The sequence below is a fragment of the Polyodon spathula genome, chromosome 4 (genome assembly GCF_017654505.1).
Source record: "Polyodon spathula isolate WHYD16114869_AA chromosome 4, ASM1765450v1, whole genome shotgun sequence".
Taxonomy (NCBI): domain Eukaryota; kingdom Metazoa; phylum Chordata; class Actinopteri; order Acipenseriformes; family Polyodontidae; genus Polyodon; species Polyodon spathula.
This window is the reverse complement of record NC_054537.1, coordinates 24565392-24591623: the sequence shown is the minus strand read 5'-3', so window position 1 is coordinate 24591623 and position 26232 is coordinate 24565392. Positions and strand designations below refer to the sequence as shown.

At 36.3% G+C, this 26232-nt stretch overlaps 1 protein-coding gene across 4 annotated transcripts in view; it reads right to left on the bottom strand.

The window, feature by feature from the left end:
* Nucleotides 1-25840, bottom strand: part of LOC121314345 (extracellular sulfatase Sulf-1-like) — a 69241-nt gene extending 43401 nt beyond the window's left edge. The window contains exon 1 of one of the 4 annotated variants that reach the window (XM_041247493.1): nt 25518-25840. The gene's annotated coding sequence lies outside the window, so the exon portion shown is untranslated. Of the gene's footprint in view, nt 1-9862; nt 10169-25517 lie in introns of those variants that run through there. The other 3 variants (XM_041247494.1, XM_041247489.1, XM_041247490.1) reach the window with 3 other exon arrangements.
* Between the last annotated feature and the right edge of the window lie 392 nt (nt 25841-26232).

The following is a 26232-nucleotide window of genomic DNA, read 5'->3' as shown; positions in this document are numbered from 1 at the left end:
AGAGCGCAGTCCTTAATTATGAATGCATGTAAATATATAATTAAATCTATCTCGCTCAGGAGACTTCAAAAGATATTTCTTCATGTCACAAGGTGGTCCAATGGGAAAGCTGAAGGGAGTTTTAGAATGTTAAGAGGGAAATGATTAAAACACATAAGCAGGCTTTCACTCAGGAGGGATCTTCTATACATTCTAGCAAGTATTCCCTGCTGGGGCTCTACAGTAGCTGAGAGGTTTAGAGTGTGCGCCTGCAGTGTGAAAGGTCATGAATTAAAACCCTGGCCCAGCTACCTTCTGGAAGCTTGCTGCCAGACAAGCCTGCTGTGAATGCTGTAATAATCAAGAACGTCTCAGTTCAGCGAGTGTTAAACTGGCCACATCATCACTGCTGGCATACAGAGCGAAAGAAGCGAGTAACAGAAAGGGGCTTCAGACATAAAATCTTTAGTTAGCACTAGTTAATCGAAACTGTGACTTGCGACTCGAAACATGAGTAAATATTAATAAAACATTCAATGTGTCATTTTGCAGTCTGGTGTGTAGTCTAGCATTGCATGGCAAGAGTTTCAAGATACAAATTGAAATTGCCCATGTTCTAAAACTTTTACCTCATTTTATTCTGTTATTTTAAATGATTCAGGATTGTTTGAATCATTGCTACATTTAATCAATCTGCAGCCTTCCCTGGATACTTGCAGTGACATGCACAAAGAATCTCCTTCACAACCTGTTCTTTCCAGGATGCAAAGATTACTGGAAAACAATCCTCAAAATGAAACTCACCTTTATCTCACATAATGTTCCTTTAACGAGGTGTTACAGGTTCTATAGATTTTTTACATTTATACAAATGTGGTCTTCTGAAGGCAACTCCTGTAATAACAAAAACATATACACAGTGCATATATCTATTTTTTTGATGCAGGAAAATACTAGTGTTTAAGATTTTAGGCACCGCTATGACAGGGATAATCATTTTAACTGATCGCATAGAAACTATTTGTAATGTACTAACGCTTAGGCACTGCAGAAGTAGGGTTTGCAAGAAACCAGAATAACATATACAGTTTAGAAAAAAAATGTACTATGGGTGAAGAGGCCTAGTAAGGACTGGTATTTGACTTCTGTGGATTGAGAAAACAATGCTCTCCAGATGCATGGCTCCTAGTGGAAACTTGGTGTTTAAAGTAGTAAAATGTTTTATGTACAAAACAGTAAGAAAGAATTGTTTTCCAACCTAAAAAGTCACATAGTCATTAACATTATTTAGGTTGCTCATGTGGAACTAATGCGTTACAATAGCTGAAGTTGTGGATTTACACACCCTGGACTCACTGCAACCCTAATTAGAAAGAGCTCCCAAAGGAAGTTAGAATGACTCAGAAAGGTGACAAGAGGTGTGACTTTTCTCACTGGGAACAGGGTAAAAAAAAATCTGCCTGAAAAGGAGGAATGGTTGATTTAACAACACAGCTCACACATCTTTGAAGACTCATTAATCAAAAAGTGAATTCAGTGTATGGTTAAGGTGTTGATGCCCGATTACAGAACTGAGGGGCTGAGGGGTGTGGGGGGGTCTTGCTTCAGAGAGATTTCTACTTCAAAGGATTTCCACTTCTATTGTTAGTCGTTCCTTGTGCAGACTGTTAACAACAGAACTCAGATAAACGGCTGGTCAGTGATTTTTCATATATTTTAAAGGTTCTTCAATTTGGTTATTTGTTCTTTTACGTTTCTGTGCAAAAGTGTGGAAACTAACTTCTGTATCTGAACATGAAAACATGTACTTACACAGCCAATTCAAAACAAACAGGGTTATTGGCAAACCTAACTACTGGTTGTGTTTTCACATTTATTTAGTATGCATTCCTCAGGAAGAAGACCAGAGATCCTGATGAGTGAACAACAGTAGTAGTATTCCTTTGCTTTAATGCGTCACAAATATGAGAAGTATTTCTGGGTATAATACAAATTGGAATACAAACAAATATGGAGGCAGTTACCTTTAGATCTGGTGGAATGTAAAATGGGAGACATATTTTAATCTCATGTTTTTCTTGCAAATAATGAATGCCGTATCTTGTGAAAGCTCAGCTATCTCCTTTTAAATGATCCTGTGAAGCCACAATCCAACCAATATAATCACGTATGGGACTAGTGTTGTACGATAATTATTTTTCAGCAGGTTAGATTATTGGATAACAGTGATCTAGTTTATTTTACATAATAACTCAACCTTTTCTGAGTTAGGCCCCCAAGTCAAGTGTAAACAAAATTAAACAAAAAAGCAAGCAAAATAGCATTTGATCCTCTTTAATTGTTTGTTGTGTGAATCTTATTGAAAAGTATGGCAGAGTAGGCAAATGTATACAATATGCAAGTCGGATTTTTTGTTTAACAAAATAACATGTTGAAAGGCTTAAGTTGAAACTCTGTTGTTGAGGTTTTGCATGCTATATTAGGACACTCAAGTAGTCCAAACATCCCAGTTAAAATAGTTTAATATATTTTATATTCTTCAGATCAGAGACATAAAACACCCTCTTCCAAACCATCCCTGAGAATCCAAACCATTATTGCCTATCCACACCATTGCATGTATTTACTCTACTGAACAGTGGTCAGAGGGTGTCCGTCACTTAAGTTAAATAAGACCCCGTTCACACTTGTGATTTAAGTCTGACTCAGGGCCGCCTTTTCTCACATGTGAACGCTCCAAAAAAGAAGCCTGCAATCCAGCCTTTACATATGTATGAATGCAAAGCAGACTAGGGCCGGCCTTTTCATATCACATGACCATGTGGTTACTAGCTCAGTAGGCACTCCCATACTCTCAAAGCTGAGTGCTTTGTTAGCCAAGTCGGTATTGAATGGTAATTACTGTAAAAACCTTTGTATAAGTGTATTTACTAGGTATTTTTAGGGGGTCCTAAAAAGGGGGGAGCGACTTATGCACCGGTGTGATCTATGGGCTTTTTCCTGAAATTGTCTCGGGGGGGGGGGGGGGGGGGGGGGGCAGACGGACGACGACGAACTTATACAGCAGTTTTTACGGTATTTCTACACCATACAACTTTACTTATAAAAATATTACATTTTAAAAAATATAGTAGGTTAACGTTCATGTTGTTTCTTTCACATAATATACTGCAGTGCATTCATAATTATGCTTAATTTGTCACAATTGCCCTTCTTATTATTTAGTAACTAAGCGAACTAAGGATTGTGGATCTCTATAATGCAGCGACTTGACATAATCAGCTACCGTTGTTTATTTTTCCCACAACAATATACACAGCTACAGAAGTGTGCGTCTTTACATTAAAATGCAGATAATTTCTTAGCTGCTTGCTTTTACACACACACACAAATATTCTCATCCACAAATACTAAGATCGTTGATGCATCATGTGAGGGTGAGACCCACACTGTAATATTTCAAAGCCTATTACTGTGATTATTAGTGTTAATGTTGTTCTTCTGGCAATAGAGCAGTGGTTTGTTATGTATCGTGCATGTTGTTGAGCACAGTGTCTTCACTGGTAATGTTTAGGGACTAAAGAATAATAGTAACAATTATAATAATGAGTAAACATTAGAATAGTTTGACGATCGTGTTTGTAAGCAAAGACAGTATTCATGCAGGTTAAACAAATATGTATACATGAGAAGAAACGTGTAATGCATGTAACAGTATTTAATGCTGTGTCTTTCCTTAGGAGAAAGCAGTCATACTAGAATTAGGTGGTTAGTTGTGACCTTGTCTTGTGAATGTCAGTTAATGGTATAGTTTCCATGCGTGTTTATTTTTAGCTCGAGACATTTGTTCGAGAAAATTGTCTTGTGTAAAATGCGTTTTTGGGTTGCCATTCGCTCAGTTTATTTTACTCGAGTAAACCAGGCTTTTCACTTGATGTCATGCAGATGAATGGGTAAGGTGGGAGTTGATATGTAAATTTGCTATGCGTAAAGTACTCATGCTGTTTTTGAAGATTACTAGTGAATATGTGGTTTCCGTGTGCAGAGAACTGGTACACGAGTAAATCTAAGCTGCTGTAATAAAGCTAAATACCTTGTGCCTGGTTGTAAGGAAATGCATTAAAGAGCGGCGTCATTTTCTGAAGTTTTCATAAAAGATAAAACTAGCAGGTCAGTAAATCTTTTAACTGTCTTTGTCAAGTAACGGTTGAAGGTTTCTTAAGTAAGTACAGTGCTCCTCTCAATGAAAGCAGCTTGTTATGACTTGTCTTTTGAAAAAATATCTGACCTTTGTTATACATGAAACTACCTTTTCAGCCTAAAGGTGCATTAGAAGACTTTTAGTGCAAAACTTAACTCTAAAGTAAATCTACAGGCAGGGTTCTTTTAATTTTATTTTTTTACTTGAGCTGTATATCTCAACCTCACGTCTCAGAGCAAATGAGGCACTATTTATGAAAAAAAATTAAAAAAAAACTTTTAAAGATTTAAGACATGCAATGACCTGGGTAATTGTTGCATAATTATAAAATTATAAACTGCTTTTTCTTTTATCCTATTACAAGTGTTCTTCGCTGCATGCAATAAGTCAGACATTCATAAATCTACCATCTGAAAGCTGGGGAAAAAACATGAAAATATGCAACCTTTATGTAACCTAGAAGAATTTATAATTATTCCTTGGAACTGACCACTGATGAGTGTTTGAAACACAATATCAATTGAAAAATAATGTTTTTTTTAAGGTTTACAGTGATTATATCACAGTGAGTAAACGGAAAATGAACACATCCTATTTGGAAATTACTTCTTGGAGCTGCCATGGTTTCGGCGAGCAGCAGAACAGTGTCTTCTGGTTGCTAATCATCATTTTTATGTAAAAACCTACAGCAACAAAAAATGTGTTATTTGTTTAATACAAAAAAGTAAAGCAAAGTGTCCACAAGCTTGATGTTGTTCTCCAAAATAACTAAGACATCATTTTTGCCAACTTTGGCCCCAGATGAAAGCTTCTACCCCCAGTGTTTCAACATTTTAATCCAAGTTTCATTCAGATGCACTCGCACTGGAATTTAACTGTATGTGATATAGGCAGGCTATTCATTAAATATAAAGCAGTTTGCTTCCCTCCAGGGAGTAGATTATAATACAACAGAGCTGACAGGGCAAGGACATTGCGGGTTCCAGGACAGCTGAGGGGGACCCTGCCTGATGGCAGGCAGTTCCCTGACCTCCATTCACCAGAAACAAGACAGGAGACACTCTGCACAATACTGACTAACGGGAACATCTATTCACATTTCCTGGAGACATTTGGGGGCCATATTTCTTCTTCAATCACCTTTCTCTTTAGCTGAATTGTAAACCTATTTAAACTCACAATTTAATTAAAAAAAAAGACTTAAGGGAAGGTTAATGAAAATATATAGACTGTTTACAGTATGTTACTTTTTATTGCTGCAATTATCCCTTAAACTCCTAGATCACTAAGCACTAAAAAATAACTGATAAGCATTATAATAAAGTGCCACATAGTTGCCAGTATGTTAAACTACCTTTCAAATTAAAGAAACAATAAAACTGCAAGCACAGGAAATGCTGTTCTTTGTGCACCTGTTATAAATTCTGCATCCTTTCTCATTCTTTGGCATCATAACAATTCTTAGATTGTTATTGAAATTTATTTTTTGTTCTAATTGTCAAGTTATTATGTCTTTTATGATACAGCTCAATGACCAGGCTGGTGTGTTCATAAGCTATCGTGACATCAGCAGTGTCCTTTGACCCCTAAAAGCCAGACTATTCTATCCTTGATGGGTCATCTTATGGGTCATATCAGTGAAGAAATGCACTGTTGTTATTGGCAATTGCTATTATCTTGTTTCAAAATAGGTCCCACTGAGATTTATAACAGTAAATGCAAAATGTCACTGTAAAGTAGAGTAGACATTGTTCATTTTGCCCATTTAAGTTGTAAGGATATTATTAACAATTTGGTAATTATGTTCAAATTTTGTTTTAAAGTAATCTTTTTTTTCCTCAAATTCTTTTCCGGTACTTAACTCTCACTTTTCTTGAGGAGGTAAAACTCCCAAGAGACTTCCCAGAGATATACTCTCACTGACAGAAACACACCTCTGTCTTTTGAATGTAACACAAGAATCAAATGTTAATTGTTCTCTTATCAGATCGTGGGACCCTATCCTGTCTGGTTTTGAACTGGCTTTGAGGTCAACAAAACAAAAGCAGCCAAAACAAACAAACACATAGAAATTTTAAGAATGTGCATATCCCTCCTTACCCCATTAGCTGCTAAACGTTCCCACAGGATACAAGCTTTAATCCATGTAACAGCATTGTCCCAATGCAGTTAGTTATTTAATTTAAAAAGGGTATCAACCTATATTTATACATTTCAAAGGAATATGTTTGGATATCCTGAATGGTAAATGTCATTGTTTTCTCATAAAATGCTCATCAATGCTCTCTTAAGATTCTAAAACTTCTCTACATTTGAATAAATCAAAAGTCTTACAAAACAGAAATTATGGATTCAGTATGTTTGGGCAGTTTAAAAACTTTCTTTGAATCCTTCTCAAACTTAAAATTAAACTGTTTTAGGAAGCACTTTACTTGAAAGTGTCATTATTCTGCATTCACAAGGACTTATCCACAAATAATATTTTTAACTGTCACATACTGCATATCCGCATTCATAATCCTCTAAAATATGCTTTAATAAACACTACTGAGTTAGATACAAATGTTAGTCTGCTTCCACAATTCATTATATTCATAACAACTGAACATGTTAAGGTATCAATTAAGAAATAAAAAAAAAAACGTGCTGACAGTTTCACAGGTAAGCTTGTGTGCTACATGACTGTCTCTGATTGAGCCAGTGATGTACCTGCAACAACCTCTTGAGCAGCTTGGATGGTGGCACTGTGCTAGAATGCATTTCCATCCAGCTGCACTGATGTGTACTGATTACCAATCTCGTTTGATGGATTACTGCACTGGCAACCCAAAACACATTGTGCTCCTCTCGCATGAATAATATTTCCTCTTTATTAACAAGAGCCACGGTTGGCTCAGACTCTCAGTGAAACTGGTCTCAAGTAGAAAACTAATGACTACAAAATAGCTACTGTAATAATATTTTTGTTGGCAGCAGAACTGAAAAAAAAAAAAAAAAAAAAGTTACAGTTGTTGCTATTGTTTACTTATAGTGTTGTATGTCTGTGTATATTTTGTTCCTAAATGCACTTGACAATACATGAGCCAGAGTACACATGTGTCGTTCCAGTGTAATTTGAGACCTGCACATATATTTGAAGCTCATGTTGTCTGGCCCACCAGGTTCATTCTAAGAGACGACTTCTGCAGCTAAGACCGCAGCATAAGCTTGCTATTAAAAATGTAGGTCAGAAGGGCTTCTTTTTAGTATAATTGGGCACCCGGATATATTGCAAAGAAAGCAATCCGATTCTTTGTAATGTTGGAAGTTTGACTCAATAAAAATATTGCCAGGTCTTGCATTAGGGAGCTGATTAAGTGCAAACAAAGTTTTTATTTCCGTTAAGCAAAAGTTTAAAAAGTAAGGATTTTCAGTTATTCCTAAGACCCGATCTTTTTTGACACCGCAGGCCACAACCCATGTAGCACAAAACTTACTGCTGAGCACACTTCAAATCATCTGTCTTTTCTAGATGCAAGCAGCTGATATTTCTAAGGAACAACTATTTTATTAAAAGAATTGAAAAAGAGGAAACTGTAAAAGTAATAAGAATTTAAACAAATGAACACTCTGATATGCTTCCAAATACCACTATCTCTATATCATGAAAATGTTGTGTTAGTAGAAAACAAAAATACCAATGCAATCTGGTGAAAGTTAAAACATCATTTGCTTTTCCCATTATTTGTAATCTACACATTATTACCAATAAAAAGTACCAATCAATGATTATAAACCAACATTTTTTGGCAGTGTGAATTAATATACAGTAATCTAAAAGCTTGTCAGTGTTTCCTTATTAAGCACATTTTGAGTGTCTGGCTCTTGAATCAGGGAATATGGAAGTTCATTGGACTTGAATGTGAATCACTGACACTGACTTCGCTACAAATACTTCTCAGCGCTTTTCACTAAAGCTTCGAACTGTTGTTTAAAACATCTGAATTTGAAATCATGAACGAATTATAAATGTGAAGAATAAATAAATAAAATAATAATAATAATAATAATAATAATAATAATAATAATAATAATAATCTTTATTTTTAATGTAGCACCTTTCACAATAGAAATTGCAGCAAAGTGCTCAATAAATAATAGCACACTTATTGGAGCTGATTTTCAAAGCCTATTACTCCAAAGAGTAAATTGCTGCAGTTACAAAAATAGAAATAAAAACAACAGTCATTTAAGCAGTTCAAGCTTTTGAAGTTTGTTAGTTTATATATAATTTTGTACCTTCAAAGGGTGTTTTAAAATGTTTAAGCTTTTGAAAAAAATGAGTAATTTACACAGTGGAGTAAAAAGCTTTGAAATAGTATTAGTTTGTATAGTTCTAAACAGTACAACTAGAAAACAATTTATACATTTGTTTTACACAATAGTTTTTTGAAAATTGCAGTACAGACTGTTTTTAATATTTTTTTCCTGTCTGACTTATTTTGTATAGTTGTGTAATAATTTTTGGACCACATTTTTATGGCTAAACGTTCATCAGTGGAGAGAACAGTAAATCCGAGTACACTTCCTTTTAGGCGCAGGCACACAATTTTTTGCAATCAGCTCATGCATTGTTCACTACCTTCAGCGATATCTAAAATGATACATAGCATATATTTTAAATTGTTGCCAAGAAGTTTTAAGTGAAGTTAAATACTTAAATTGAAGTGTAAATATTGGCCTTTCCATAAGGTAATTTGCAACATTTGAAGTTGAGCTGCAGTGTTTTGGGGACATACCGTATATTTTACTTGCTTGCTGCAGAAAGGTTTTTAAGCCATAAACTGAGAATTAAGGTCTCCACACACCGAACGCGATGTGATTTGTCTGGTGATAAAACGGCACTTTCACTGCGACACTACCTTTCACACTGTGCGGATGTGATCGGCGTCTCTCCTCTGATTGTATTATCAGCTGGATATACCACTGTGATTAAACATCATGTATACCTGTAGCGCAAGTAAAGCTGTAACAAGCAATAGTTTTATTGATAGATTAATTCTGGAGAGTGTAGGTTTATAATTATTACATGTACAGTACAATGCCTTATTGAAGTAAAGTGTACTTAATGCTCATGGTTTCTCTATGATCAAGTTTGTAACATGGCAAAAACGCTTTTAAAAGTATTATAGGTTTTAAAAGCATGTCTTTTAACACCTGTTTTTCTACAAAGCAGTGCTACACCCAAGCACACTGACAGCTGCAAACAAACACATTGTTTTGGCTTCTGTTTTTAGAAACAGTTTTATGTTGTGTCCTTTTAAAGACATTTACAGAAATTACTACAGAAATGAAAAATAACACATTTTGAATTGCACTTATTGACACCTGATATAACAACACTATGTATCTGTCTTGTTCACATTTTATACAAACTTTACATTTTTTGTCCTACCAGTGAAAATGTACTGGCTGATTGATTGATTTATTTATTTTAACTTTTTGCTCCAGTGCAAACTTTGATTTAAATAAATAAATAAATAGAATTAAGCATCAGATTACTTTCTTACAAGCATCAAACCAAACTCTATGGTTATCTGTCAAGTCTACAGAACTATGATAAGAAGCTGGCAACTGTTTTTCAGGACTGCTGCAAAGAACTGAAATAAAAAACAGCACCAAAAAGTTTTTTTTCTCTTTTACCTTACATGAAACGAAAGTGTTCCTCTGGTTTAAACAGGATTCCCCCTTGTCTCCTTTGCCCTGTCTTGTGAGGGTTCACACTTGAGGACCACACAGCTCCTTGAAGACAACCTTCCTTCTCTAATCCCTTCTCGAATGTGATGACACACACTAACCCCAACCATCTGTTGAAACACGTCTCCTCAAGCACTCAGCACAGTGGTGTGTCAAGACAAACTACCCAATCCAATCAGGGAGGCTGCTGGGTAGCTCTTAAGAAGCAGGAGGCAGGGACAAGGACAAAAAAAATACTATAGGTTTGGGAACTCTTAGCATGGTAACCTGAGATTTGGAGAGAGAGAGAAATAACTGCTATAAAAAGAAGAAAGGGAGGAGGTGCCGAGGAGAGTGGGGAGGGAGTGGATTATGCGTGCTGACCAGTTATGTTACTTCTCACAACTCCCTGTAATCCCACAGGACCCCCGGGACCCTCTCTGAGACACACAGAAGCAGAACAGAAACACTTCAATTCTGCTTTAACCCTTCCACGGGGAGCAATACTCTCCCATCCCCCCCATCCTCTGTCAAAAGTTACACTGCTCCAAAGTAGGTGACAGAGCTGTTTGAAATTAACTAATAAATGTGTTGCCACGGCAGTGGTCTGCAGATTGCACTGAGCTGTTACATCTGCAACGGCAGAAAGAGCACAACTGCTCCCACCTCCCTATTATAAATCTATAAATCTTAAGAACTGCCTTTCCCACATTCCTCCGATGTGAAAACATCACCCTCACTCTTTGCTTTTGTGAAGTAGGTTATGTACTGCTTATGGGTCACATTGTTTCAATGTGGCTGAGTAATAGAACACATTCACTGTTGTACTGAATTATTGGCTGTGCTATATTAAATCATAGCCTCACTTATCTGCAAAGGGAGTATTTCAGAATGCACACAGCTGTTTACCAATGATATGTAATTGTAGAAAGCCCTTCTCCACAATGTACTCTATGCAATCAGGATAATCACCAAGACACACAATTACATACAAGCTATACGATAGAGGATTACATTTATACTAAACTTTTTTTTTTTTTTTCTGGGTTGAGCAGTTTTTTTTTATTTTTTTTATTTGGATCAGTTTACAATATAGCATTGGTAATATATTATTATGAAACATTACTTCCAGGAACTAAAGGATAATGAGACACCCAACTCCATTTGAATGTTTATAGAGTGCTAGACACTCCACAGAAAGAAAATCTTAAAATATCTATTTACAAAAGTACTTTGTGCTTATATTGTTAGTATTGCAAAACACAATATTTCCATCAGATTGTCAGGACAAATGTGAAGCTTACATTACAATAATGCTAAATGCTGAAGCTTACATTACAATAATGCCAAGAGCTGAAGGAGGTCAAGACATGTATTCTTTTGGTCTAACAAGATTCACAGTTAAATCAGCAAAGCGAAAAAGAAAACAAAAACCAACAAGAGCCCCATTTACAGTCTCTCAACACTTCCCACTTGCACAGTATCTCTTTCAGTGTACTAGGCTGGAACGGCTTAAGTAGATGCTGATAACTCTTTGAAACAGCATTCATTAATCTGTTCAAGACAAATAAACAAGTTGAACAGACAGACTATCAGCAATGGTAAGTGGCATGGCAGGGGGAAAAAAGCATATGTTAAAAGACATGCTTTTAAAACCTACAGTATGTATATCCCTGGATACCAACAGGTAATTTGTTCACTTGCAATTACAGCTAAATGTTTTTTTAATTTTTAAAAAAAATATTATCCTCCATTCATCCTTTAGTGGTGATCTAAACAATCCAAATAAGTCATTACTATAATAAGGAGGAGGTTTAACATCCTTGAGGGTTTATTTATTGAACATGCCTTCACTCTGCTTAGAGAGGTCAAGACAGGAACTCTGATAAGGGCCACCAGATTGCAAAACATGACTTTACAACACAGCTTTACAGCTCATGAATGTTTTTACAGGAACACTGACTCACTCATCCCCCACTCCACCAGACTGGCAGAAGAAAAATCACAAATGACACCATTTCAAAGTGGTCACAAGTTGAATCCACAAAATCCAGTTTGGTGCAGTTCTATAACTGTTTTGTGATCAAAGCTGACTGTAGGCATTTCTATGTAAATGGTAGCTTAAATGCTAAAAATGCAGAGCTGCTGACACCTCTTAATTCAGCTGTGACATGTAAGAACTGAGATTTATTTAATAACATCAGAACCCCTGAAAAAACAGTCATTCAAATGATAAATATGTGACAGTCATTTTTAACACTGAAATGTAATAATAATAATAATAATAATAATACAAAATAGAAAAATATATATGCAAGTTTCACCTGGTTGTATTTTCGAGAAATGGTCTCAGGTAGGCTTCCGACACTTGAAACTAATTAACATACGTCTCACAATAGGACATTGGTTTAACATCTCATCTGCAGGATGGAGCACAAGGAGGTTAAGTGACTTGCTTAGTGGCAGAGGTGGGATTTGAGCTGATAACCGTCAGTTGCAGAGGTGGGATTTGAACCAGTGACCTTTTGCTTACAAGCGCTGGACTAACCACTACCTGGTGTGACGGAAGAACCCATATATAAACGTTCCTTAGTCAAATTTAACACGAATTAAGTGTTACATTTTACTGAGGTTAGGTCACCCCCCCCCCCCCCCTCCAACATGGCTGGCCAAAGTAACCATAAAGCCCTTTGACAATTGCGCTAGGCCAGTGGTCCTCAAAGTAATTTTAGCACTGGCATAAATTGATCTTACTCGGCTGTTTGCAGGCACGCTGACTTCTATCTTACATACTGCCTTCTCGCGAAATATATATGTATATTTTAGTGGGGTTATTCTTGGCTCACTCTATAAGGCCAAGGTCAGGTAGTAATTGTGCGTGCTGTGCTTATTTTTAGTCACATAACAATTGCAAAGCAAATATTTTGAAATAACATGTTTACACAGATAACCATGAATGGACTAACAAGGTCTCGTTTGTTTCAATTTGGCAAATTTGTCAACACTACTGGGATTTGATCGCTCATCTCCAGTACAATTATGATTCGTAACCGTCAGTGTATTATTTTTCTCAATAACAGCAGAGGTTGGACAGCTGGATTTGAACCAGTGAACCTCTGCTTGCTTATGATTGGACAGCTAAGCAAAACTTGGCAGATATTTGACTCTCCTATTGATTAAACTTACTGTCAGTACCTGCACCTGAAACACACAGTTTATGTCCCACCCAGCTAACTTATGATTGGGCTACCACAGAGAAAATGCAGATATTCAACTGGTTGATTGTCGCAGAGGCCCTTCAGGTAAATAAAAATATGTAGAGTACGTACAAGAGACTGCTGTGGTGCTTTTTTGGAAAATGTGTCTGAAGCTTTCTTTATTTTCCCACGCTACGACCCGCCAGAAATGTGTTCACAATCCATAATTTAAGAACAGCTGCCACGGGCACGATAGCCTGTCTTCGCAGACACGAATTTGCCCAAGGGCACCACTTTAAGGACCACTGCGCTAGGCTGATGGCACACAAAATAGCTAATGTTTTGTATTCTACATGAAATAGGGTCAGTATCTATTTAACATGGATACAAACTGAACTTTTTAAATTTATTTTACCATAAAATAATTAAAAATAGAATGCAGAACACACGTATAGCACAGAAGCTGTATTCCACTGAGTATGAAATGCAACCATCCTTAAAAAATATAAGTAGTTTATTAAAATAGAATTTTAAACAAACTTAAATGACTACAAATTTAAAACAAATGCAGTATAGCATGATAAATGCTATATAAAAAGCTTACAAATATTTCACAGAGTCATGAAGACTTTTGAAGCTAGAAATGCTTAAGTTATTATTTTAAATATAGAATAAATATATACATATGTATACAAAAAAATATGAATCACAATGCAGTTTAAAAATGTAGACTACCATAACAATTTTCTAATGCACACAATAACGGCAGTTTGTTCAAATAGAGCCTGGACATTGATGGTATATCATTTGATTGATTGTTGCATTATTCTGTGCATTCTGCGTCTTTAATTGCCAGCTTAGTTTGATAGCAATAACAATTGCTCAGTATTTTATTAATGGTAAACTTGAAGATCAAGTAACAAAACTGCTAGTCAAATATTTTGTCTAAAACTGTATTCTGCTTCTAATTAATAGTATATTGTGAACATTATAACAATGTACATTCATTCGAGTACTTTTACTGTACAGTATATACAGTATATAATATATTTTGGGGTCTCACATATGCTGCTTGGTACAGTGAAAAAGTTGAGAACCACAGACTCCGTGTGTATATTGTACTTGCTGTGTAATAGTAACAGTGAAGAATGTGACTTTTTAGTTTTTAACTTCAAGTTCCTAAGTCACAAATGAGGGCATTCTCAAAGTGAAAACAGAGCAGGCATCACCCAGTGGGAGGTCAATGATAAGTGACACACAAGTGAAAACAAGAGCCTTCTATTTTCTGTATTCTCTGTCCAAAAATGACGTAAATAAAAAGTCAGTGAATATGAAGCAAGTACAGCCAAGGGCATGCCAAAAATAATTGCAGCCACTCAAAACGGTTAATAATTGTAAGAATTACTAAGAATTGAACAAACTAACATTAGGCTATGCAAAACAGGAGATTTTTAATGTCTACATACCAACATGTTCAATGCAAAGTCGATAACCACTTTATGAAAAATCCACATGGTTAATCTTAAAATCCAAATAACAATTTAATATATATTATATTAACTATTTTGTAACTTAACAACTGATTATACCAAAATATAATTAATCAAGGTTGTTCTAAAAACACTCCAAGAGAACATTTTAAAAGAAGAGCAACCCCATTGTAAAGTTATAAAACTATAAAGAAGGAACTATGACTGCTCGGAAGGAGAAATTACATTATTGTTCATTTGCATTTGCTACAGTAACCCTTTTAAATTATTTACTCCTGTTAGGGCCACAAATGTGTGCACATAAAGTGATGATATGTATTTAATTTAGAAAGGGTTATAGACCACCCTGTTGAGCTAACAAACAAAATATTGATTTACCTTTGCTGTATCCATCATTCTGTGTGATGGTATTGCAGATATAGTTTTTAACATAATCACAATTGTTTTAATATTTTTATTCATGCACCCTGGTTCATAGCTGGGGAATGTCACCACATCCTGTGCGTGTATCCACTTCAATGCTTCCTATAACACAGGATAAAGCAATGGTAAAATATGTGCCAAGTTCACTTCCAAACAAATCAAATGAACTACAGTTACAACACTTGGTCATCAGTGGCACTACATGATGTGCCCATTTGAAGTGAAGGGAAAGCAATATCAACCACAAACACGAACTTCTTATAACCAAATAAAAAAAACAATCAAATTCAAGTGCAAAACAAGATCCCACAATATGATGTCAACAAAACAAAAATACATTTAACAATGTAAAATAAAAACAATGAAACTCAGTACTTTAATTGAAAACAGCAATAAAGGTTTTACTTTATGACTGCTGGAGCAGTGCACAGAATTTAAGAGCTGGCTGTACAAAGGGAAATAGTGGGACCTCTTTATTGTGTTTAGGCGATAAAACAATGCATGAATCTTAAATAATTCTTCCAATAATATTTCACTCTCCTCTAAAAATTCGTACATATATGGATTTTTTTCAGAAGAAAGTTAGAACAATGGTATTTCAAGTTCAGTTCAAATTGTTTGAGAGCACAGTTGAGAATGAAGTGTTCCCAAGGTTCAGGAAGTGAAAAGCAGGGTTCAGTGGAGCCGTTCTTCTGCCACAGTAATATATACTGGCCCCTAACTGTCCATGCTGTAGCACCAGTTTAGCATTCTGAAGGTTTCTTTTCCTCTCTGCCTCTTTGTACAGAGACAGCTGACTGTGCTGGCCTTGTGGATCTGGAAGTAACTCTGCAAGTCTCATTTTTTCTTTGCTTTTGAGTGGCCATGACATTGAACAAGGTTTCAGAATCAAGGTGCTCTGCTTGCATAGTCCTGAAGGCAACATTTCAATCCTTGTTCAGCAGAAAAGTGTTTTATATAATTACTACAATCATTATTCAGCATGTTATGCCCTACTTTTAAGATTACAGGTTTTGTTTGCTCAGCTGTACAGGTTGCATGCAAAAAAGTCTCACACAACTTCCTGCTATGTGCAGTCTCATACAGCAAATATCTATATAATTATTGAGCAGTGTACAACACGTACTGTATGCTTCTTATAAGGAAGGAGAAGTCTTTCTAGTACAATGACAAAGTGACCAGCATCCTGCAATAGCTTTGGAATGGAAAGATTGTGGCAGTTTATATACTAATAAAAGATGTATATCAGAAACAGGATTAGACCAAGGAGAAGATGGGAGGAGGAATTATATTGAAGGCACAACCTGTAGCTAACAGTGACCAGCAAGTTTGTTTTTCAAAACACGTCTAATCCTGATGGAAAAGAAGAAAGATATGTTCATTCTCACCCAGCAGCAGATGGTTGGCAGCTGCACACACCAGCTGATACTGTGCTTTTGCAATAGAAACATAATCTCTCATTTTTTTGAGTATTCACTATGTCTTCTGATAAAACTTAAGGTCTGCAAGAGTACAGCTACTCCAAATAGGAAATGTCTGTGAAGGTGTTTGGAACACACCTGTGTAGGCTGACTTACCCCCAAATATGGTATTCTAATCAGTCAAGAATTCAACAGGTCCAGCTTTGAAGTCTCCCTTATTTATGGAATGTAACTAGACCACCATATTATTTCTAATAAAAATTAAGGAAAAAGACATTGAAACAATCCTTTCATATATTGCAGTCTGGCCCCTGAAATTAGCAGTCACCCAACCCCAACAAAGTCAAACATGTATTTTAATTAATTTTAACATATATACAGGAGGTACAACTTAAAATTACTCTCATCATTGTATAACAGATACTCCTTCTAAGCACATGGCTAATTTCAATACAATGTGAGCTGTGAAAAACGAACAAAGAATGCAGAAAAAAAGTCTTTACTTTATACACCTTTATAATAAGCAAGTAGAAATGAAACACTCCCAGTCTCTTGGCCTAGACAGGACTTCAGATCAATCATCTAAACTGTGGCCTGTGGGTCTCTGCTTCTATTGCCAACACCACCCACACTCATCGTGACAGTATTTCTTGCCCAAGTAAGAGTTATACAACATCTCCCAAAAACCAAAACACTTCACGTGTGTATAAAGCAAAAGCATATTTTCCATACTGCATATACCTGGCTTTGGAACATAAGTAAATGGTGCTCATAAAGCTCCTGTATAATTGTTTTTTTTTTTTTTTTTTTTTTTTTTTTTAAGAAAACATGCTGTACCTAATGTGTGTTATTATTTGAACCCATGCATGTCTCACATGCATCGCCTTCCAGTTTGAGAAGGGTAGCATCTACTGATTTTTAATATTTGTATTTATTTGAAAAATGTATATACACAGCAAAGTACAATATATTAAAACTTGTTTACATTTTTAGTTTATACTGATTTTTTTTATTTTTATATCTGGGTGTGCGTCTAGATTTGTTTCTATCCACCGCCATAGAAGATTCTAATTCTAATTCTTTGTGTAATTCTAATTCTTTCTTTTTCTGTTTCCTCCCTGAAACGTCATATAAAACTATTATTATATGGCGCTGTATTACACAACCTTTACTTTGTGCTAAGCAGACTACATTGTGCCTCCCCATATATTTTCTAATCTTGGAAAGATGAATCATTGAGAAATTTCAATTTGTAACCACAACAAGAAATATAATCTGAGAAGGGGACTCCATTGTCCATTGTGGAAGCTTCCCAGACTTACAAATACAACCTGTTTTAATTACAAAGGAAGATGATCTGCAAATCAAGTAACCACAAAAACAGCCTTTCTATACCATCATCATATTAGTATGCATTTAAAAATCCAAACCAATACTCCTGCTATGAAGCAGGTCACTAAACAATGCTGCCAGCCAACATGTGGGAATATCTGATAGTCCTGGTTAAAACTTGTGCAAAATTTACTATGCCAAGATGACCCTCTATACCACAGCCTTCTTGACCTATGTATGCCTCTGCTCTTAATCCTGTCCATGAAAAAGCACTGGTGTTGGAATGGACAGAGTCTGTAACAGAGCTTGAGACTAGATCACTTTAGGTTAGATTCTCAAAGCCTTTACACTGAATTGTTATCAGCACTATTTTTGTTCCCACAAAAAATGTTTGCCAAACATAGGGAAGTTGTGTTCCATTATTTAACAATTTCTATTACATAAAGTTGAACAATTAGCAGGACAATATTTGTCTAATAGCATGTTTAATCTTAATTGCATCAGTCCCTTCACTAAAGATTAAACCCAACATTGTCAAAGCTTTTTACTCCAAAAGAAGTTAGCAAGGGAAACAAAACAAATTCTAATTCTGGGTCCGCATAACTGGTGAGCGAGTTGGCGACCTGAAGGAAACAGCCTGACCAGACTGGGGACTCAAATTTATAAGAATCACCTTAAGACGACTTACAATATAAGCATCAGTAAACATCATAAATACTGAATTGTGTTAGATTTGATAAATATTTGTTTTTCATATGGGTTAGAAAGCTTAATGGCACTTACTGTAAGTATACAGTACAATTTGCTTGTTACCAGTGATTCAAAATTAGGCAGTCATGCCAAAGAACAGAACTGAAAACAGTGATCACAATCTCAACCCGTATTCATGGCTAAAACTGAAATGTGTATTGCGTTAAGGTGAAGTCCCACTGCAATACACATCTACAGCGTCTCAGTCCTGAATGGCAATAATATTTTAACTAGTAAATGTTACACGTCATTAATGCACATTCAAACTGGTGGCTTGCATTTCCCCATCATTGTAATAACTGTCCTCCTTTCCATCTTGGACTGCTCCAGACTCAATGACCTTTTGCCCTGTGATTTATTTTGGCCTAAATGCAACCCATAGAGATTTAGTGTAGCAGGGAAAATGGCAATGTGGCCATTATCTCACTCACTCTGTTTGTAACCCCATCACATAGCACCTCATGTCAATATAAGTGCCCCTTCAACTAACCCAGTACCAGCATTACCTAAACCCAAACCACCAACCACCCTCCCCAATTTATAATTTGTTTTCTTGCAGCCATAATGGTTGCAGCCAGGCTTATCCTAGTTATCTATTTAATGAACATATTAAGATGGAAGCTGTGCAATGCTACGGGTATTTATTTGTCGTCTTTCTTTTGTTCCTTTTTATTCAATTGAAGTTTTTATTCAAGCTGAAGTTTCCCAGAGGCAGCAGTATACCGCAGAGAAAATGCCGTTCCATCCACACGAAAGCAGTTCATCTCCCTTTTAATCCCTTTAGCAAAAGGAGGGGGTTTATAATAGCTTTGCTCAATCTCAAACCTAATGCAAATGTGTTTGAATGCTGTGGAAACATTTCATTTTAGAGCAATTTCAAGGTCTATGTGTTCCCCTGCTGCTCCAAGCTTTAGAACAAGACACAAGATAAGAACATGGAACCCAGAGGGTGGCTAATTTTATTATCTAAGCCTTTCTCTTTTTTTTCCTCTTCAAGGGCTATTCTTGTGAATGTCTTTATAAGCTGGGGCAGGTTATGTGAATAAAAATAGAGGAGGAAGAAAAAAACATGGGAATTAGCAGTGGAGTGAAAATAACAGCTCTATTTAAATGTGCAAAGCATAAGCTGAAAGAGGTACAAAGTGAAAACAAAGCCTCCTTAACCCAGTATCAAAACATATGTTTTTAGGGTCTGAAGTGTGAATGTTACATCAGAGTGGTTTACTACAAAGATGAGTTAGACATAATAGCTGACAACAGATAAAGATTTAACATAATTCCTGTTTGAATAAACAAGCATATGAAACTACTTGTGAAATGTAACTAGTGTATATAACGCACAGTGCAAGCAAATGTTTGGACAGGACTATACATAGTTTTTGCTGTTATTGATGTTGGTTTTTGATTGTTTATTTTTTAAAACATATGTGACAGGGTGAAGGTGGATAAAATGAGTGAAATCTGGCCTCCAGACAGTTGGTGGTACTAGAGGGAGTGGCTCACATGTTCTCACCAAGATGGAGCACGCCTTAAGCATAGGGCCCAGTTGCAGTGGACATCTTGGGAGGGCGAAAACACAGGTGTTTCAGGTTGCACTGATATCAAAGCCAAGTTAGGTCACAGGCATAACCAAGCAGTTGTTGGCTGTGATGGATTGATAAAGGCGTGGCATTGGGTACATAAGGGGATTGTGTAGAGTAGCGAGTGATCCTCCGCTGGAGGCGGAGGTCTGGGCAGATACCGCATGAATGCAGCACGGAGACTAACAACAAATCAGCTTTCACAGTAATGGTTGTTTTTCCTTTGGACTAAACACTAGAGTCAAATGAATGAGTGGTGGAGTGGTGGAGAGTGGGAACCCACGGCAAGAGCATATACTTTTCTGGGTCCGCATAACTGGTGAGCGAGTTGGCGACCTGAAGGAAACAGCCTGACCAGACTGGGGACTGAATCGATGCAGAGCAGTAATTGTTGGATCTGAGCACAAACTGTAATTAATTGTAAATAGTGTGCGTGTGTGTGATTCAGCAGTATCCAAAAAAAAACCCAAATACACTAAAACTTTGGACTTATGTTGTTATTGTTTCCATCACGCAACCCACCCCTTCACATTTGGTGTCAGTTGTGAGAAGTGGGACTGGAAACTTTGGTAAAGGGATGGATGAATCCTTCACATTTCCTTGAGTTTTTACAGGAGCAGGAGCGCTGCCAAGATGCGCAAGAGGCCCAGTGCCAGGCACAATGGGTTGTTCAAGCAGTTAGCTAAGAAACTGTCAGTCACGGCAACTGCTAAGCCTGAAGCCACCATCCACAGGATGATGGCAGTACAGCCTAAACTCCTAAAGCTGACTCCAGAGGGCGATCCAGAAAAATATTTAATTACATTTAAGCAGATGGCAGCAGAGACAGCTGAATGATGGCCTTAGGCAGATTGGGCCATTAAGCTCACCTAGTGTCTCAAGGGGAGACTCAGACTGCCTATGGAGTGCTGGATAGTGCAGAGGTGCAGGATTATACCTTCATCCATATTCATACCAGCACATTCCCCACCACCAAAATAATGCTAAGACTGCCTAATCAAGCTGCACGCATAGCCATAAGGTTGCCCTATCCTGTGATTTTGTAGCGAGATTGGCCATTGTTTGGGGACCTCCAGGGTTGGGGGAGGGGTGCATATGAAGGGAACATTTGGAGGGGACCAGTAGCAGGGTGGAAGCAGGGACAGAGTCAAGACCTCCCCAGGTGAGCAAACGGTGGGGAAAAGGGGTGGGAATACACTATACAGGTGTTGATCGAACAGGTCCGTTCAGTGGAAGAAAAGATGGAAGACATTTAGACCCTAATCACGTATTCGTATTACTCTCTAAGGAATCAGTTACTGTATCGGGTATCCCGAGCGTCAGGCACGGGGCAAGTTATATATCAGTTACTGGTTCCACAGTCTTTTTGGACGAAGATGCTCAGATATATATGGAAAAATGTGGCTTTGCAGTTTTCTGATCATAATGTTTCTGCCGAAGCGTTGTGGCTGGCTTCAAGATAAAATCTCTCCCACTGATATTTTCCCTGGTGCATTCCTTGTACAAAACAAAGGAATTGATGGCTGCCAGGCACAGTAGAGATGATGTCCTTATTTCCATGATCCTGCCTTTCAAACGTGGCAGGGCATTTAATACATGTATTTAGAAAACGGACATGTTATAAACGGACAAACGCATTACTTTCAGAGTTATTTCAATTTGAAAACCTACTTTATTCATAGGATTATTTTACAAATGTAAAGTACCTTAAAAGCTGTGGTAATGCAAAGGCATACTAATGTGGCCTAGGCACATCCAATACCAGTGAAAGTGAAGGCACTGTGTACACACTGCCCTTGCCTCTGTACTGTATACTTTAATGCTGAATTCAAGTTTACTAATAATATTATAAGACCTCAGCTTGTAAAAGCCTGCAGCCTGCAGTTATAGTGCTAATGTTATAATAGGTGACAGTAGTGCAGCAATTATGTGGGTTAAACATGTTTTTTAATTATTAGGTTAAACATGTTACTTCATTGGATACTGGAGAGTCTTATTATGTTTTATGAGCTGCAAATAACTTTTAAAACATGATCATATAATGACTTGTACTGGAATATTATGTACATTTAATATAGTGCAGCTAAAAGTAATTAAAAGTATGTAAAACTCTACAGACTCCATGGTAGTTGCTACAGCTTGACAGGTAGCTTGTATGTATTTGACCTATAATATAAATCCTCATGGTTTCCTCAGCGACTTTAAACGTGCAGTCATGTTAACTGAGCAAGATTGCTGTATCACTTATGCTGCCTGCTTATACATCCTTACATTAAAAATCACACATTATTGGAAAAAGAAAACTATGTTTAAAAACAAACAAACAAAAAACTACAGACAGGCAGACATCGTGTGTTCCCGAAATGGCTATTTAGGCTACATAGTCAAACGGTTGCCTGTTATTTTAATTCCCAGAATTTCAATTTGATAAAAAGCTTAACTTAAACATGTCAACAGGCGACAAACATGATTATGGCAGCATCCCTGGAATTAAAATACAGCCAACAGGATCACATACCAGAATCCTAATTTATACCAAAACTATATGATGAACATCAAGTGTTTTTTTGTGTGTTTTTAGAGGATTAATTAAAAAAAAAAAAAAAAAAAAAAAAAAGCCTTATCAGCAATGTTTATTATTCAAAAGTGAACTACTGTACCACAACAATGCATCAAATAATACTGTTTAACACATTATAGTTCATATTATTTGCCTTAAGTGACTCTGCAGCAGCAGTTGTGATTCATAGTTCACCCCAAGTCTCTAAGTCGCTTTGGATAAATGCATCTGATGTATGATCAAGTAATAATAATAATAATAATAATAGAAAAACCCCAAAAACACTGAAAGAAGTAATTCATATTTACAGAAATTATGATGGGGAGGGGGAGGGGAGGCCCTATTTAGTCTCCAGAAACACCCCCCTCCTTTCACAGCACTTCCGTTGCACCTGGCAGTTTACTAACAGAGCAGCTGAAAGAAGACATTATGACACGTCCATAATAGGATGCAACCCCACTTTGGCCTGCCAGTGGTTGGCTCAATTGCTGCAGCTGCTAATCTAAAAATGGCAGGCCCCCTTCTGTTGTTACATATTTTTCTTTTTATACATACATTTGAGGGGTTCTTCTTACAGGGGAGAGCTTTTTGCATTCCACTTTGGGAAGTTTAAGTTTGTATGGTTTCCATATCAGATTCCATATTGTAATACCTTTATCCCAACTCCTAAGCACCCATATAGCCCATGAACAATATAGATTCAAAGAAGATATCTTAAAACTAACATTTAAATCAATCTGTTTTCAAAGTCAACAACTAGTGCGTTTGCAGTAAATGCAATGACCTGCTTATCAGTAAGATGGAGTGCACTTAGTTTGGTGTGCTGGTATGTTAATCATGTGTTATACCTACCTTATTACAAATGCATTTGTAGTCATTTTATTATGTAAACAACAATAGCTATTTAAGATGGTGATTTTAAATAACAGAATTACATTTAATGTATTTGACAACACCCAGCAGCAGTTCCTTGAGGGGAAAAGAGAAGAAAAAAAAATGTATAGAACATCTGTTTTTACTGTGTACTGTTGATCATTTTTAGCAAAGGAAGGTTACAATCAAGTCGATTCAATAAAGCATTTACTGTTAGCAGAAAATAGCCAGCATTGTAGCTTACCGTCTAATTACTTTTCATTAAAGAGTAAATTAATTCCAATAAATATATCTATCAGTTACAATATCCTTCTAACATTCATTCTTCACATGAATCAGCACAATCATTTGTTTAAGACCAAACCCCCCGCTCTTTTCAACATTTTTTTTCATCAATCTTTCACTACCCTACTCTGTAACAAATGTGGGCTTTTAAAAAAAAAAAAAGTAAAATGTTTAAACTGTTATATTGCTAAAATAATAATATACAGTTTATTTTCCTTGTCAGAATATAGCTGCTGAATGTCTTGCATTAAATGCCTGCAGTATTTTCCATAAACCAGTAACAAAACCATTGCAACTGTCACCGGTTTTACAAAGGAATTGCAAAGTCGCCGGTTCGCTGCAGTCCCTTATTCATAGAGACATCCTATAAAATGACAAAAGGGAACGATCCAATTCTTTTTTTCAACAGCCTACAAAATTTTGCACCACACTTAAGTTATGATAGCTTAAAGGCTACAGTACTTTGTTCACCTAAATCCCTGAAACTACACAAGATCAGAAGTATTTATGTGTGCACAATTTATCACAAACTGAGTAAATCAGACCTATTAAATCATCAATTGCTAAACGGTTTTCATTGTTTTGTCAATCCACCTCCGTCCCCCAAATCATGAGCACGCCTAAAGATCTTGGATTGCATTATAATTTATTGTTTCCAACAGCATCTATGTACAGAACAGTAAGGGTTTTCCATGAATCAAAAGTTTGCAAAGCGCTACAGAGATTGCAAGATGTGTGCTCTGCAGCTTCCTTAACAGGTGCAAATTCCAGTGATAATTTCAATAGCACAAGTTTCTAGTACTGTGAATGACAAATACAGTGATTAGAAACTACACTAGCATATCAAATGTATGATTTGTAATCTTTAATATCTTCAAACTGTTGCTTTTGCTCTCAGCAGTTCATCTCTGAAAATAAGGGATTCATTACAGTAGCTTATCTATATAAATTACATATTTAAAAAAAAAAAAACAATAGCACATGTGTATTTTACATGTATAACTGAACAGTTTTCAATGTTCAATAGAGAACACTATTGCAAAAGAATAAAAAACTCTCCAACAGCTTATATATATATATATATATATATATATATATATATATATATATATATATATATATATATATATATATATGTTTAGATATTGAATATTAAACTGTACATTCAAAAAGTAGCATTGTGAAAATCCATATCCATATGTATCATATGCCATCTTTTATGTTACACTTATTTATGGCAGTAACTTTTTTTAAAATAAAGGAAATAGGTTAGTATAAGACAAACAAAAATATCTATTTATAGTACTTTTCTGGTTTGCAGATTGTGTTAGATATTCTTTCAAAATACAATTAAACTCTAAAATCTCTAGGCATAATAGCCTATATGCAGATATTACACTAAAATGTATATTAACCTTTAATCCCTCAAAGAAAGGGGCTATTCTCAAACTACTGAGCCAGACAAACAATATTACAGCTTCTGAATATAAATTAACCATTTTATGACATTCTCTGACAGTCCAACTCGATTCTAGTTGACAAAACAAGAGCGAGGAACCTTGTTTAACTTTGCATGGAAATTCTACTTAGAAACCGGTTTGACAAAGCTGTGAATAATCCAATTAACTACATTTCTTCTGTTACACATTTCTGAAACAAATGTCAGATTCAATTTGAGGGAGAGAGAGAGAAAAAAAAAGTTTCTATGTACCTTTCAGCTGCTGCAGTGACTAAAATGCAAACACTGCTTTTGAAACAAGTTTCAGATCTTGGCAAACATGGCCGGGCCTCTTCAATCCACTTTGTAACTATCTTGGCTGGCTTGAAATTCAGCCCTCTCTTCAAGCACCAATCTTTTGTAGTGCTCCCCTGACACACAGCCAACCTTCTTTCTCAGGATATGCTTGAATATGTATGAAGAGAGAGAACCATCCTTGCCTTGTTCCTTTATCCCAGCAGTGAACTACTCTCTGGAACTAAGCTTTTTTCTATTTTAAGTCCCCTAATTAGCACTCATTGTTCACTGTCTGACAGTTGGAGGGGAAAATACCTTACAGTCTGAAAACTGAAACAACTCAGGAATCCAACTTTGCAACTGAATCAATCTCCAAACACTGGACATGTATATAAGTCAGGAGGAGGGGCTGAACTGGAGCGAAATAACATTGTTGGTTCATTACTGGTTTAAAAAGACATCTTGACTTTTTTTTTCTTTCTTTTTAACAAAGCGACAGACAGATAATCTGTTTTCACTTCCTTCCTCCCCTCCACGATATCAGCCGCCACAAATGCTTTCTTTCCAGGTGATAATCCAGACCTGATTGGGGGCAGAGATTAATGCCTGCATGTCTAGGCACACCATCTTTTCAGCTGTGCAGGTACGGCAGGGCTTGCAGACAGCTGTCTGTGTGGAAGCGGCATAGGGG